The sequence below is a fragment of the Lampris incognitus genome, chromosome 19, assembly GCF_029633865.1.
Source record: "Lampris incognitus isolate fLamInc1 chromosome 19, fLamInc1.hap2, whole genome shotgun sequence".
NCBI lineage: Eukaryota > Metazoa > Chordata > Actinopteri > Lampriformes > Lampridae > Lampris > Lampris incognitus.
In genome coordinates, this window is record NC_079229.1 from 74,401 (window position 1) to 89,244 (window position 14,844).

At 41.9% G+C, this 14,844-nt stretch overlaps 5 non-coding genes and 1 pseudogene across 5 annotated transcripts; all 6 read right to left on the bottom strand.

Annotated features, from left to right (window-relative positions):
* Positions 1-40: 40 nt before the first annotated feature.
* Positions 41-252, bottom strand: LOC130130205 (small nucleolar RNA U3). Its single transcript, XR_008812123.1, has one exon. It is a non-coding gene; the product is annotated as a small nucleolar RNA U3 (small nucleolar RNA).
* Positions 253-2,428: 2,176 nt separating this feature from the next.
* LOC130130237 (small nucleolar RNA U3) lies at positions 2,429-2,554 on the bottom strand (annotated as a pseudogene).
* A 1,001-nt stretch (positions 2,555-3,555) lies between these two features.
* On the bottom strand, positions 3,556-3,771 carry LOC130130204 (small nucleolar RNA U3). The gene has a single exon (XR_008812122.1). It is a non-coding gene; the product is annotated as a small nucleolar RNA U3 (small nucleolar RNA).
* A 3,069-nt stretch (positions 3,772-6,840) lies between these two features.
* LOC130130217 (small nucleolar RNA U3) lies at positions 6,841-7,049 on the bottom strand. Its single transcript, XR_008812131.1, has one exon. It is a non-coding gene; the product is annotated as a small nucleolar RNA U3 (small nucleolar RNA).
* Positions 7,050-10,585: 3,536 nt separating this feature from the next.
* LOC130130194 (small nucleolar RNA U3) lies at positions 10,586-10,798 on the bottom strand. The gene has a single exon (XR_008812112.1). It is a non-coding gene; the product is annotated as a small nucleolar RNA U3 (small nucleolar RNA).
* A 3,174-nt stretch (positions 10,799-13,972) lies between these two features.
* LOC130130195 (small nucleolar RNA U3) lies at positions 13,973-14,185 on the bottom strand. The gene has a single exon (XR_008812113.1). It is a non-coding gene; the product is annotated as a small nucleolar RNA U3 (small nucleolar RNA).
* Positions 14,186-14,844: the final 659 nt, after the last annotated feature.

Genomic DNA, 14,844 nt, shown 5'->3' on the forward strand with positions numbered 1-14,844 from the left:
TTAGATCAAATTGATGATTTTGTGCACTTTTTTCCTTTTTACCTTTCAGAACATGCCCCTTCTCTTGATGCTCCCATGAAAGGAACATTGAATATCATCTAAAGCACAGAGCTTGTGACTAAACCACGTCTCTGTACCTGCTTAGCGCTCAGGAAGCAGCACCCCAGCTCATCATCGTGGGTGGCGGGACTCACTTTAGAAAAACATTTCTCACGATAAAACTAAAGAACTTATCCCCGAAAGTAGGATTAGGTTTGGCCAAACGTAACGGATGTCTCTATATCTTTGGGTTAGGGTTTCATCTGCTCTAGCACACAATCCTACAGAGAATACCACAGGAAGACCCCAACTCGTCACAGTAGCCAAGCTAACCACAGCAATGGCATTTCTGATGGAAAGTACTGAGCTTTTCAGAGTAAAAGATTTGCATAAAATGAACGAAGAGAGCTTTCTACATGTTTCACTTGAGATAAGCTTTGGGTTAGGGCTTATCTGCTCAGTCAGACAATCCCACAAAAAAAATACTACAACAGAGAATAACTCTTAGCAGTAGCCAAGCTATCCATGACAAAGTCATTTCTGATGGAAATACTGAGATTTTCCAACTGAAAGGTTTGGAGAAAATTAACAGATTGCTCTTTCTACATCTTTCGTTTAGGGATGAGTTAGGCTAAGAGTATTGTCTGCTCAGGCAAACAATACAACAGACAATACCACATCAACAGCGACTACCTCTTCGCAGTAGCATTTCTGAACATGGAGTGATAGTTTCAGATAAAATTAACGGATTGCTCTTTCTAGATGTTTCGGTCGGGATAGGGTTTCACCTGCTAAGGCAGAAAGTCTTAGAGAATACCACTGCAACAGAGAATAACTTCGATAGACAAGCTAACCACGGTAATGGTATTTCTGATGGAATGTACCGAGTGCTCGGAATAAAATCTTTGGAGAAAATTAATGGACGGCTCCTTCTACATGTTTCGCTGAGGGCAAGTGTTTTATCAGCTCAGGTAGACAATTAAACAGGGAATACCACAGCAACAGAGTCTAACTCTTCATAGTAGCCAAACTAACCACAGCAAAGTCATTTCTGATGTAAAGTACCGAGCTTCTCGGAGTGATAGTTCCGGATGAAATTAACAGATGACTCTTTCTACATGTTTCACTTAAGAGAACGGGTTTTATCTGCTCAGCCGGATAATCCCATAGAAATACCACAGTACCAGACAGTGTTGGTGGTAGCCAAGCAAACCACGGCAATGGCATTTATGATGGAGCGCAGCGAGCTTGTCGCAGCGACAGTTTTGGGTAAAATAAATGGATGGTTCTTTCTACATGTTTTGGTTGGGTTAGGGTAAGTGTTTTACCTGCTCAGGCAGACAATCCCACAGCGACAGAGACTATCACTTCGCGGTAGCCAAGCTAAACACAGAAATGACAATTTTGAGATAAAGTACCGACTTTCTCGTAGTCAATTTTGGATCAAATCAACTGATGACTTTCTTCATGTTTTGGTTGAGGTAGGGTTTGGGATTGGGTAAGGGTTTTATCTACTCAGGCAAACAATCTCACAGCAACAGAGACTAAATCTTCGCAGTAGCCAAACTAACCACAGCAATGGCATTTCTGATGGAAAGTACCAAGCTTCTCGGAGTGAAAGTTTTGGATAAAATTAATGGAAGGCTCTTTCTACATGTTTCACTTATGGTAAGAGTTTTATCAGCTCAGGCAGACAATCGCACAGAGAATACCACAGCAATAGAGACCAACTCGTCGCAGTAGCCAAGCTAACCATGCCAATTGCATTCCTGAAGGAAAGAACCAAGCTTCTCGTAGTAAAAGTTTTGGATAAAAACCACCGGATGGTCCTTGCTACACGTTTCGGTTGACGTAGTGTTTGAGTTTAGTGTCAAGTTTTTCTGCTCAGACGGACAGTGCCCAAGCGCTGGCTTAGCGATACCCCAATATGAGAGTTATGGAGAGATTGATGGGTTCAATTTGGATGTTTTTTGTTCTTTACAACTGATCTGCCACTGTCCTGTATTTTGATTAGTTTATCCCGTGTTAAACTTGAAAAATTGCTGGTGAAGTTTGGAGCATTATAAATGATTTTTTTTTTAAATTGAAGTTCTCTGCTATGGCAGTTTGTTTTTAAAGTTATGTTTCAATAAAATTGATAGATTTCTCCATTTTACCAATCAGAGGATGCATCTTGCCTCAAATGCACACAGCTTGAGATTATCCACCGTTTATCCGGTTTTAAACTTGAAAAGTTATTGGTGGGGTTTGGAGCATTATAAGTGATTTTTTTTTTAATTGAAGTTCACCGCTATTGCAGTTTAATGTTTTTAGGGTTAGGTTTAAAATAAAAGTAATTGATGGCTTTCTCAATTTTTTTCTTTTACCGTTCAGAGCTTGTAATCAAATCACTTCTCTGTACCTGCTTCATGCTCAGGAAGAAGCACCGCAGCTCATCATCGTGGGTGGCGGACTCACACTTAGAAACATTTTTCAAGCCAAGAACGACAGAAATGACCGCTGAAAGTGTAGTCTTCTGAATCTTTTGGTTAGGATTAGGTTTGCATAATTTGATGGAAATGGCATTTCTGATGGAAAGTACCGAGCTTCTCGAAATAAAAGTTTTGGATAAAATTAATGGCCGTCTCTTTCTACATCTTTTGGCCAGGGTTGGCGTAGGGTTACAGTGAGGGTTTTTCCTACTCAAAAGTACTTCCACAGAGAATACCACAGCAACAGACACTGTTTGCCTGAGCAGATAAAACTCTTACACTAAACCTATCTCAACCCTTACAGAAAGATGTAGAATGAGCCATCCGTTAATTATATCCAAACCTTAAGCTCCGTGACAGTATTTTCCGTCAAATACCATTGCCGTGGTTAGCTTGACTTCTGCCAAGAATTAATCCCACAAAGAATACCATAGCAACAGAGACTGTCTTGGCGGTTGCCAAGCTAACCATTGCAATGGCATTTCTGATGGAAAGTACAGAGCTTCGGATAAAAATCAACATAAGGCTCTTTCAACACGTAAGGGTAGGGTTTGTGTTAAAGGTTGTACCTGCTCAGGCAGAAAATCCCACAGCAACAGAGATTAACTCTTCATGTTAGCCACGCCAACCATGACAATGACATTTTTGATGTAAAATACTAGGCTTCTCCGAGTGAAAGGTAACGGTTAGAGAATTGATGCCAGAGCCAACATATGTCAACCAGGCGCCTCAACAATGCCCAAATACTGGCTTACAGATACCCCCAGGTTTAGGGTTACGAATTTGGAGAGACTGTGATCGATTGACTATAGGATCTATTTGGAGGTCGTTTATTTTTTACACTTGATCCCCCATTGTCTTCCCTCTTGATTAGTTTATCCCGTTTTAAACTTGAAAAGTTGTTGGTGGGGTTTGCAGCAATACAAGTGGGTTTCTTTTATTGAATTGCACTTTTACAATTGTCATGTTTTTAGGGTTAGGACTAAGTTTTAGGGGTAGGTTTAGATAAAGTTGATGAATTTCTACATTTTTGCCCCTCCTTTTTACCACACCGAACATGCTCCTTCCTCTTGATAACTCCATAAAAGCAACACTGATCGGTCACCAAAAGCACAGAGTGAGTGATTAAACCACTTCTCTGTACCTGCTTCGCGGTCAGGGAGAAGCACCCCAGGCTCTTCATGGTGAGTGGCGGGACTCGCACTTTAGAAAAACATTTCTCAAGATAAAAACTAAAGAAATTATTCCCGAAATTACTGTTGGGTTTTGATAAACTCTATGCATGGCTCTATCTTTCGGTTACGGTAAGAGTTTTATCTGCTCTGGCAGACAATCCTACAGACAATACCACAGCAATAGAGACCAACTCGTCGCAGTAGCCAAGCTAACCACAGCAATGGTATTTCTGATGGAAAGTAGAGAGCTTCTCAGAGTAAAAGCTTTGCATAAAATTAACGGACAGCGCTTTCTACATGTTTCGCTTGAGGTAGGATTTGGGTTAGGTTAAGGGTTTTATCTGCTCAGCCACACAATCCCAAAGAAAATACCACAGCAACAGAGACTAACTCTTCATAGTAGCCAAACTAACCACAGCAAAGTCATTTCTGATGGAAAGTACCGAGCTTCTCGGGGTGATAGTTCCGGATGAAATTAACAGATGACTCTTTCTACATGTTTCACGTAAGAGTAAGGGTTTTATCTGCTCAGCCAGATAATCCCAAAGAAATACCACAGCAACAGACAGTCTTGGTGGTAGCCAAGCCAACCATGGCAATGGCATTTCTGATGGAGAGTAGCAAGCTTCTCGAAGCGATAGTTTTGGGTAAAGTAAACGGATGGCTCTTTCTACATGTTTCGGTTGGTTTAGGGTAAGTGTTTTACCTGCTCAGGCAGACAATCCCACACAGAATAACAAAGCAACAGAGACTAACAGTTCACGGTAGCCAAGCTAAACACAGCAATGAAAATTCTGAAGTACCGACTTTCTCGTACTCAAAATTTTGGATCAAACTAACTGACTTTCTTCATGTTTTGGTTGAGGTAGGGTTTGGGATTGGTTAAGGGTTTTATGTGCTCAGGCAAACAATCTCACAGCAACAGAGACCAACCCTTCGCAGTAGCAAAGCTCACCATCGCAATGGCATTTCGGATGGAAAGTACCCAGCTTCTCGGAGTGACAGTTTTGGATCTTATTGACGTATGCTCTTGCTACAATGTTCTGATTAGGTTAGCGCAAGTGTTTTACCTACTCAGACAGACAATCCCACAGCAACAGAGACTAACTTTGTCGTAGCTAAGCTAACCGCAGCAATGGCACTGCTCTTTTCAAGTACCGGGTTTGAGTGACAGCTTCGGAAAAAAAATTTCATGGAGGCTGTTTCTACATGTTTCACTTAGGGTAAGGGTTTTATCAGCTCAGGCAGACAATCGCACAGAGAATACCACAGCAACAGAGACTAACTCTTCGTAGTACCCAAGCTAACTACGGCAACCCAGATGGAAAGTACCAAGCTTCTTGGAGTGAAAGTTTTGGATAATATTAATGGATGGCTCTTTCTAAATGTTTCATTTATAGTAAGAGTTTTATCTGTTCAGACGGACAATCCCGCAGAAATACAACAACAAGAGAGACTAACTCTTTGTGGTAGCCAAGCAAACCAGGGCAATGGCATTACTGAAGGAAAGTACCAAGATTCTCGGAGTGAAAGTTTTGCATAAAATTACTGGACAGCTCTTTCTACATGTTTCGCTTCGTGTAAGGGTTTTATCAGCTCAGGCAGACAGTCACACAGAGAACACCACAACAACAGAGTCTAACTCTTCGTAGTAGCCAAACTAACTACTTAAATGGCAGTACTGATGGAAAGTACCAAGCTTCTCGGAGTGAAAATTTTGGGTAAAATTAATGGACGCCTCTTTCTAAATGTTTCATTTATGGTAAGGGTTTTATCTGTTCAGTCGGACAATCCCGCAGAAATACAATAGCAACAGAGACTAACTCTTCGTGGTAGCAAAGCTAACTACGGCAATGGCATTCCTGATGAAAAGTATCAAGTTTCTTGCAGTGAAACTTGTGGATAAAGTTAATGAACGGCTATTCTACATATTTCACTTATAGTAAGGGTTTTATCTGTTCAGTCGGAAAATCCCGCAGAAACACAATAGCAACAGAGACTGTCTGCCTAAGCAGATAAAACCCTTATGCTAAACCTATCCCAACCCTTACAAAAAGATGTAGAAAGAGCCAGCCGCTAATTATATCTGAACCAAAAGCTCCGAAACACCAGATATACCATTGCCGTGGTTAGCTTGGCTCCTGCTAAGAATTAATCCCACAAATAATACCCTAGCAACAGACACTGTCTTGGAGGTTGCCAAGCTAACAACATTTCTGATGGAAAGTACAGAGCTTCTCGGTATGCAAGTTTTGGATAAAACTAACAGACGGCTCTTTCAACACGTTTTGGTTGGGGTTTGTATTAGGGTAAAGGTTTTATCTGCTCAGGCAGCAAATCCAACAGAAAACCCCACATTAACAGAGACCAACTCTTCTCGGTAGCCAAGCTAACCACGGCAACAGCATTTCTGATGGAAAGTACCAAGCTTCTCGGAGTGAAAGTCTTGGATAAAATTAATGGACGGCCCTTTCTATATGTTTCGCTTAGTGTAAGAGTTTTATCAGATCAGGCAGACAATCGCACAGAGAATACCACAGCAACAGAGACTAACTCTTCGCAGTAGCCAAGCTAACCACGGCAATGGCATTTCTGATGGAAAGTACCAAGTTTCTCGGAGTGAAAGTCTTGGATAAAATTAATGGACGGCTCTTTCTATAAGTTTCGCTTAGTGTAAGGGTTTTATAAGCTCAGGCAGACAATCGCACAGAGAATACCACAGCAACAGAGACCAACTCTTCGCGGTAGCCAAGCTAACCACGGCAAGGGCATTTCAGATTGAAAATACTAGGTTAATTTTATGGTTAGGGTTGAATGCCAGAGCCAACACATGTCAACTGAGCACCTCCGCCAATGCCCAAGTGCTGGATTAGAAATACCCCAAGGATTAGGGTTAGGGATAGAGTTTGATTGGTTAAGTCTAGGGGCAATTTGGGTGTTTAGTCGTTACAACTGATCTCCCATTGTCTTATATCTTGATTACTTTGTCCCGTTTTAAACTTGAAAAGTGTTGGTGGGATTTGAAACAATACAAGTGTTTTTTTGTTTGTTTTTTGTTTTTTTAAATTGAACTTTTCTGCAATTGCAATTTAATGTTTTCAGAGTTAAGACTAAGGTTTAGGTTTAGATCAAATTGATGAATTTCTGCATTTTTTACCACTCAGAACATGCCCCTTCTCTTGATGCTCCCATGAAAGAAACATTGAACATCATCTAAAGCACAGAGCTTGTGATTAAACCACTTCTCTGTACCCGCTTAGTGCTCAGGAAGAAGTACCCCAGCTCATCGTCGTGGGTGGCGGGACTCACTTTAGAAAAACATTTCTCACGATAAAACTAAACTTAACCCCCAAAGTAGGATTAGGTTTGGCTAAACGTAACGGATGACTATGTTTTTCGATTAGGGTTGGGCAAAGGTTTCATCTGCTCTGGCACACAATCCTACAGAGAATACCACAGCAAGACACCAACTCGTCGCAGTAGCCAAGCTAACCACGGCAATGGTATTTCTGATGGAAAATACTGAGCTTTTCAGAGTAAAAGATTTGCATAAAATGAACAAAGAGAGCTTTCTACATGTTTCACTTGAGATAAGGTTTGGGCTTATGTGCTCAGTCAGACAATCCCACAAAAAAAAATACAACAGACAATAACTCTTAGCAGTAGCCAAGCTATCCATGACAAAATCAGTTCTGATGGAAAATACTGAGCTTTTCCAACTGAAAGGTTTGGATAAAATTAACAGATTGCTCTTTCTATATCTTTCGTTTAGGGATGAGTTAGGCTAAGAGTTTTGTCTGCTCAGGCAAACAATACAACAGACAATACCACATCAACTACCTCTTCACAGTAGCATTTCTGAACATGGAGTGATAGTTTCAGATAAAATTAACGGATTGCTCTGTCTAGATGTTTCGGTTGGGATAGGGTTTTAGCTGCTAAGGCAGAAAATCTTAGAGAATACCAATGCAACAGAGAATAACTTCGATAGACAAGCTAACCACAGTAATGGCATTTCAGATGGAATGTACGGAGCTGCTCGGAATAAAATCTTTGGATGAAATCAAGGGTTGGGTCGTTCCACATCTTTTGGTTACAGTAGAGTTACGGTTATGGTTTTATCTGCTCAGGCAGACAATCCCACAGAAAATACCACGGCAACAGAGACTAACTCTTCATAGTAGCCAAACTAACCACAGCAAAGTCATTTCTGATGGAAAGTACCGAGCTTCTCGGAGTGATAGTTCCGGAAGGAAGTAACAGATGACTCTTTCCACATGTTTCACTTAAGAGTAAGGGTTTTATCTGCTCAGCCAGATAATCCCATAGAAATACCACAGCAATAGACAGTCTTGGTGGTAGCCAAGCCAACCATAGCAATGGCACTTCTGATGGACAGCAGCGAGCTTGTCGCAGCAATAGTTTTGGGTAAAATAAACGGATGGTTCTTTCTACATGTTTCAGTTGGGTTGGGGTAAGAGTTTTACCTGCTCAGGCGGACAAACCCTCAGCGACAGAGACTAACTTCATAGTAGCCAAGCTAACTACAGCTATGGCATTTCTGATGGAAAGTACCAAGCTTCTCGGAGTGAAAGTCTTGGTTAAAATTAATGGACGTTTCTTTCTATATGTTTCGCTTAGTGCAAGGGTTTTATCAGCTCAGGCAGACAATTGCACAAAGAATACCACAGCAACAGAGACCAACTCTTCGTAGTAGCCAAGCTAACCACGGCAATGGCATTTCTGATGGAAAGTACCAAGCTTCTCGGAGTGAAAGTTTTGGATAAAATTAATGGACGGCTCTTTCTACATGTTTCGCTTAGCGTTGTATCAGCTCAGGCAGTCAATCGCACAGAGAACACCACAGCAACAGAGACTAACTCTTCGTAGTAGCCAAGCCAACTACGGCAATGGCATTCCTGATGGAAAGTACCAAGCTTCTCGGTGTGAAAGTTTTGGATAACATTACTGGACGCCTCTTGCTACAAATTTCACTTAAGATCAGGGTTTTATCTGTTCAGGCGGACAATCCCACAGAAATACAACACCAACAGAGAATAACTCTTCGTGGTAGCCAAGCTAATCACGTCAATGGCATTTTTGATGGAAAGTACCGAGCTTCTTGGAGGTAAAGATTTGGGTAAAATTAATGAACGGCTATTCTACATATTTCACTTACAGTAAGGGTTTTATATGTTCAGTCGGACAATCCCGCAGAAATACAATAGCAACAGAAACTAACTCTTCGTGGAAGCGAAGCAAACCAAGGCAATGTCATTACTGAGGAAAAGTACCAAGCTTCTCCGAGTGGAAGTCTTGGATAAAATTAATGGACGGCTCTATGTTTCGCTTAGTGTAAGGGTTTTATCAGCTCAGGCAGACAATCGCACAGAGAATACCACAGCAACAGAGACGAACTCTTCGCAGTAGCCAAGCTAACCACGGCAATGTCATTTCTGATGGAAAGTACCAAGCTTCTCGGAGTGAAAGACTTAGATAAAATTAATAGACGGCTCTTTCTAGGTTTTGCTTAGTGTAAGGGTTTTATCAGCTCAGGCAGACAATCGCACAGAGAATACCACAGCAACAGAGACGAACTCTTCGCAGTAGCCAAGCTAACTATTGCAATGGCATTCCTGATGGAAAGTATCAAGTTACATTCAGTGAAAGTTTTGGATAAAATTAATGAACGGCTATTCTACATATTTCACTTACAGTAAGGGTTTTATATGTTCAGTCGGACAATCCCGCAGAAATACAATAGCAACAGAAACTAACTCTTCGTGGAAGCGAAGCAAACCAAGGCAATGTCATTACTGAGGAAAAGTATCAAGATTCTCTGAGTGAAAGTTTTAGATAAAATTACTGGACAGCTCTTTCCACATATTTCGCTTAGTGTAAGGGTTTTATCAGCTTAGGCAGACAATGACACAGAGAATACCACAGCAACAGAGATGAACTCTTCACAGTAGCCTAGCTAACCACGGCAATGGCATTTCTGATGGAAAGTACCAAGCTTCTCGGAGTGAAAGTTTTGGATAAAATTAATGGACCGCTCTTTCTACATGTTTCGCTTAGCGTTAGGGTTTTATCAGCTCAGGCAGTCAATCGCACAGAGAATACCACAGCAACAGAGACGAACTCTTCGCAGTAGCCAAGCTAACCACGGCAATGGCATTTCTGATGGAAAGTACCAAGCTTCTCGGAGTGAAAGACTTGGATAGAATTAATGGACGGCTCTTTCTAGGTTTCGCTTAGTGTAAGGGTTTTATCAGCTCAGTCAGACAATCGCACAGAGAATACCACAGCAACAGAGACGAACTCTTCGCAGTAGCCAAGCTAACCACGGCAATGGCATTTCTGATGGAAAGTAGCAAGCTTCTCGGAGTGAAAGTTTTGGATAAAATTAATGGACGGCTCTTTCTACATGTTTCGCTTAGCGTCTTGACAGCTCAGGCAGTCAATCGCACAGAGAATACCACAGCAACAGAGACCAACTCTTCGCGGTAGCCAAGCTAACCACGGCAAGGGCATTTCAGATTGAAAATACTAGGTTAACTTTATGGTTAGGGTTGAATGCCAGAGCCAACACATGTCAACTGAGCACCTCCGCCAATGCCCAAGTGCTGGATTAGAAATACCCCAAAGATTACGGTTAGGGATAGAGTTTGATTGGTTAAGTCTAGGGGCAATTTGGGTGTTTATTCGTTACAACTGATCTCCCATTGTCTTATATCTTGATTACTTTATCCCGTTTTAAACTTGAAATGTTGTTGGTGGGGTTTGGAACAATACAAGTGTTTTTTAAATTTAATTTTTCTGCAATTGCAATTTAATGTTTTAAGAGTTAAGACTAAGGTTTAGATCAAATTGATGAATTTCTGCACTTTTTTCCTTTTTACCACTCAGAACATGCCCCTTCTCTTGATGCTCCCATGAAAGGAACATTGAACATCATCTAAGGCACAGAGCTTGTGATTAAACCACTTCTCTGTACCACATTAGCGCTCAGGAAGAAGCACCCCAGCTCATCATCGTGGGTGGCGGAACTCACTTTAGAAAAACATTTCTCACGATAAAACTAAAAGAACTTATCCCCGAAAGTAGGATTAGGTTTTGCTAAACGTAACGGATGGCTCTATATCTTTCGGTTACGGTTGGGGTAAGGGTTTCATCATCTCAGGCAGACAATCGCACAGAGAATACCACAGCAACAGAGACGAACTCTTCGCAGTAGCAGAGCTAACCACGGCAATGGCATTTGTGATGGAAAGTACCAAGCTTCTCGGAGTGAAAGTCTTGGATAAAATTAATGGACGATTCTTTCTATATGTTTCGCTTAGTGTAAGGGTTTTATCAGCTCAGGCAGACAATCGCACAGAGAATACCACAGCAACAGAGACGAACTCTTCGCAGTAGCCAAGCTAACCAAGGCAATGGCATTTCTGATGGACAGTACCAAGCTTCTCGGAGTGAAAGTTTTGGATAAAATTAATGGACAGCTCTTTCTACAGGTTTCGCTTAGCGTTAGGGTTTTATCAGCTCAGGCAGTCAATCGCACAGAGAATACCACAGCAATGGCATTTCTGATGGAAAGTACCAAGCTTCTCGGAGTGAAAGTCTTGGATAAAATTAATGGACGGCTCTATGTTTCGCTTAGTGTAAGGGTTTTATCAGCTCAGGCAGACAATCGCACAGAGAATACCACAGCAACAGAGACGAACTCTTCGCAGTAGCCAAGCTAACCACGGCAATGGCATTTCTGATGGAAAGTACCAAGCTTCTCGGAGTGAAAGTCTTGGATAAAATTAATGGACGTTTCTTTCTATACGTTTCGCTTAGTGTAAGGGTTTTATCAGCTCAGGCAGACAATCACACAGAGAATACCACCGCAACAGAGACGAACTCTTCGCAGTAGCCAAGCTAACCACGGCAATGGCATTTCTGATGGAAAGTACCAAGCTTCTCGGAGTGAAAGTCTTGGATAAAATTAATGGACGGCTCTTTATGTTTCGCTTAGTGTAAGGGTTTTATCAGCTCAGGCAGACAATCGCACAGAGAATACCACAGCAACAGAGACGAACTCTTCGCAGTAGCCAAGCTAACCACGGCAATGGCATTTCTGATGGAAAGTACCAAGCTTCTCGGAGTGAAAGACTTAGATAAAATTAATAGACGGCTCTTTCTAGGTTTTGCTTAGTGTAAGGGTTTTATCAGCTCAGGCAGACAATCGCACAGAGAATACCACAGCAACAGAGACGAACTCTTCGCAGTAGCCAAGCTAACCACGGCAATGGCATTTCTGATGGAAAGTACCAAGCTTCTCGGGGAGAAAGACTTGGATAAAATTAATAGACGGCTCTTTCTAGGTTTTGCTTAGCTTAAGGGTTTTATCAGCTCAGGCAGACAATCGCACAGAGAATACCACAGCAACAGAGACGAACTCTTCGCAGTAGCCAAGCTAACCACGGCAATGGCATTTCTGATGGAAAGTACCAAGCTTCTCGGAGTGAAAGGCTTAGATAAAATTAATAGACGGCTCTTTCTAGGTTTCGCTTAGTGTAAGGGTTTTATCAGCTCAGGCAGACAATCGCACAGAGAATACCACAGCAACAGAGACGAACTCTTCGCAATAGCCAGGCTAACCACGGCAATGGCATTTCTGATGGAAAGTACCTAGCTACTCCGAGTGAAACTTTTGGATAAAATTCATGGACAGCTCTTTCTACATGTTTCGCTTAGCGTTAGGGTTTTATCAGCTCAGGCAGTCAATCGCACAGAGAATACCACAGCAACAGAGACGAACTCTTCGCAGTAGCCAAGCTAACCACGGCAATGGCATTTCTGATGGAAAGTACCAAGCTTCTCGGAGTGAAAGACTTGGATAGAATTAATGGACGGCTCTTTCTAGGTTTCGCTTAGTGTAAGGGTTTTATCAGCTCAGTCAGACAATCGCACAGAGAATACCAGAGCAACAGAGACGAACTCTTCGCAGTAGCCAAGCTAACCACGGCAATGGCATTCCTGATGGAAAGTATCAAGTTTCATTCAGTGAAAGTTTTGGATAAAATTAATGAACGGCTATTCTACATATTTCACTTACAGTAAGGGTTTTATATGTTCAGTCGGACAATCCCGCAGAAATACAATAGCAACAGAAACTCACTCTTCGTGGAAGCGAAGCAAACCAAGGCAATGTCATTACTGAGGAAAAGTATCAAGATTCTCTGAGTGAAAGTTTTAGATAAAATTACTGGACAGCTCTTTCCACATATTTCGCTTAGTGTAAGGGTTTTATCAGCTTAGGCAGACAATGACACAGAGAATACCACAGCAACAGAGATGAACTCTTCACAGTAGCCTAGCTAACCACGGCAATGGCATTTCTGATGGAAAGTACCAAGCTTCTCGGAGTGAAAGTTTTGGATAAAATTAATGGACCGCTCTTTCTACATGTTTCGCTTAGCGTTAGGGTTTTATCAGCTCAGGCAGTCAATCGCACAGAGAATACCACAGCAACAGAGACGAACTCTTCGCAGTAGCCAAGCTAACCACGGCAATGGCATTTCTGATGGAAAGTACCAAGCTTCTCGGAGTGAAAGACTTGGATAGAATTAATGGACGGCTCTTTCTAGGTTTCGCTTAGTGTAAGGGTTTTATCAGCTCAGTCAGACAATCGCACAGAGAATACCACAGCAACAGAGACGAACTCTTCGCAGTAGCCAAGCTAACCACGGCAATGGCATTTCTGATGGAAAGTAGCAAGCTTCTCGGAGTGAAAGTTTTGGATAAAATTAATGGACGGCTCTTTCTACATGTTTCGCTTAGCGTCTTGACAGCTCAGGCAGTCAATCGCACAGAGAATACCACAGCAACAGAGACCAACTCTTCGCGGTAGCCAAGCTAACCACGGCAAGGGCATTTCAGATTGAAAATACTAGGTTAACTTTATGGTTAGGGTTGAATGCCAGAGCCAACACATGTCAACTGAGCACCTCCGCCAATGCCCAAGTGCTGGATTAGAAATACCCCAAAGATTACGGTTAGGGATAGAGTTTGATTGGTTAAGTCTAGGGGCAATTTGGGTGTTTATTCGTTACAACTGATCTCCCATTGTCTTATATCTTGATTACTTTATCCCGTTTTAAACTTGAAATGTTGTTGGTGGGGTTTGGAACATACAAGTGTTTTTTAAATTTAATTTTTCTGCAATTGCAATTTAATGTTTTAAGAGTTAAGACTAAGGTTTAGATCAAATTGATGAATTTCTGCACTTTTTTCCTTTTTACCACTCAGAACATGCCCCTTCTCTTGATGCTCCCATGAAAGGAACATTGAACATCATCTAAGGCACAGAGCTTGTGATTAAACCACTTCTCTGTACCACATTAGCGCTCAGGAAGAAGCACCCCAGCTCATCATCGTGGGTGGCGGAACTCACTTTAGAAAAACATTTCTCACGATAAAACTAAAAGAACTTATCCCCGAAAGTAGGATTAGGTTTTGCTAAACGTAACGGATGGCTCTATATCTTTCGGTTACGGTTGGGGTAAGGGTTTCATCATCTCAGGCAGACAATCGCACAGAGAATACCACAGCAACAGAGACGAACTCTTCGCAGTAGCAGAGCTAACCACGGCAATGGCATTTGTGATGGAAAGTACCAAGCTTCTCGGAGTGAAAGTCTTGGATAAAATTAATGGACGATTCTTTCTATATGTTTAGCTTAGTGTAAGGGTTTTATCAGCTCAGGCAGACAATCGCACAGAGAATACCACAGCAACAGAGACGAACTCTTCGCAGTAGCCAAGCTAACCAAGGCAATGGCATTTCTGATGGACAGTACCAAGCTTCTCGGAGTGAAAGTTTTGGATAAAATTAATGGACAGCTCTTTCTACAGGTTTCGCTTAGCGTTAGGGTTTTATCAGCTCAGGCAGTCAATCGCACAGAGAATACCACAGCAATGGCATTTCTGATGGAAAGTACCAAGCTTCTCGGAGTGAAAGTCTTGGATAAAATTAATGGACGGCTCTATGTTTCGCTTAGTGTAAGGGTTTTATCAGCTCAGGCAGACAATCGCACAGAGAATACCACAGCAACAGAGACGAACTCTTCGCAGTAGCCAAGCTAACCACGGCAATGGCATTTCTGATGGAAA